Source organism: Octodon degus, unplaced genomic scaffold (assembly GCF_000260255.1).
Source record: "Octodon degus isolate 3935 unplaced genomic scaffold, OctDeg1.0 scaffold00079, whole genome shotgun sequence".
In the NCBI taxonomy this organism is placed as follows: domain Eukaryota; kingdom Metazoa; phylum Chordata; class Mammalia; order Rodentia; family Octodontidae; genus Octodon; species Octodon degus.
This window is the reverse complement of record NW_004524655.1, coordinates 7596198-7597347: the sequence shown is the minus strand read 5'-3', so window position 1 is coordinate 7597347 and position 1150 is coordinate 7596198. Positions and strand designations below refer to the sequence as shown.

The window sequence follows — 1150 nt, the reverse complement described above, 5'->3', positions numbered from 1 at the left end:
TTTTCCCAGCATCACTTATTAAAGAAACATTCTTTCCTCCAGTGTATGTTTTTGGACTTTCTGTCAAAGATCATGTAGTTGAACATGCCTGGAGTTGTTTCTACTTCCTCTTATTCTGTTCCATTGATACACATGTCTATTTTTGTGCCAGTACTATGCTGTCTTTATTTCTGTAGCTTTGTAGTATAACTTCAACTCTGGAACTGTGATACTCCTACTTTGCTTTTGCTATTCTAGGTCTCTTCTGGTTTGTTTGTTTGTTTGTTTGTTTTCCTTGTTTATTTTTTAACTTTCTGCAAAGCTTTATTCCAGAGGGGCTCAGTCCTTCTTAGCAGCTGCCTTCCTCATGGCGGCCAGCACATTACTCAACTCCTCGCACTTCCTCTTGACACAGATGTGCATCCCCACCAGTTCCTTGGTGAACTTGAGGGTGTGTTTGTCCTCAGAGACCTTGAGCAGCTCCGTGCTGCTCTTAGGGGGCAAAGCTGCATACCTCCCAGATCATGTCCTACACGAGCTTTGTGTATTTGGTGAGGCATCTGTGACAGCAGCTGTGTCTCAGTTTGCTCACATTCTTTGTCACCTTGTGGCCCTTGTTGGGGCCCATGGCCATGGGATAGTGTAGGGCCATAGCTACTGTTTTTCAGTGGTTGCTGTGGCAGAAGCTGTCTTCTGGTTTCATATGAATTTTAAGATTGTTAAGGGCCAGCCAAATAGCTCAGCAGATTAAAGCACCTGCTTAGACAGACGCAGCAGCTGGGGTTTGATCCCTGGTGTGGCTTGGAGTGCTGGCCCTGCCCCTGGGACACGCTGAGACTGGATTTGTGACTGGGCATGGTGGTGCACACCTGTAATTCCAGCTCTTGGGAGGCTGAACACAGACGGATCACTACAAGTCTGATCTACGTAGTGAGACCCTGTAGACCCTGTCCTAAAATATAAAACAAACAAAAAAAAAGTGTTTATAGCTGAATAATACTCCATTGTATAAAAACATCACATCTTTTTCATCCATTCCTCAGGTGATGGGCATTTTGATTGTTTCCAAGATTTGGCTATCACAAATTGTGCTGCTATAAACATAGGCACACATATATCATTATGATATGATGTTTTCGGTTCTTTTGGGAAAATTCACAGAACAGGCATA

General features: G+C 43.7%; 1 protein-coding gene and 1 pseudogene across 3 annotated transcripts in view; one reads left to right on the top strand and one right to left on the bottom strand.

The window, feature by feature from the left end:
• Dao (D-amino acid oxidase) overlaps positions 1-1150 on the top strand; it is a 54321-nt gene that overhangs the window by 23310 nt on the left and 29861 nt on the right. The window lies entirely within an intron of this gene.
• Positions 1-1150, bottom strand: part of LOC101575850 — a 15703-nt pseudogene that overhangs the window by 2216 nt on the left and 12337 nt on the right.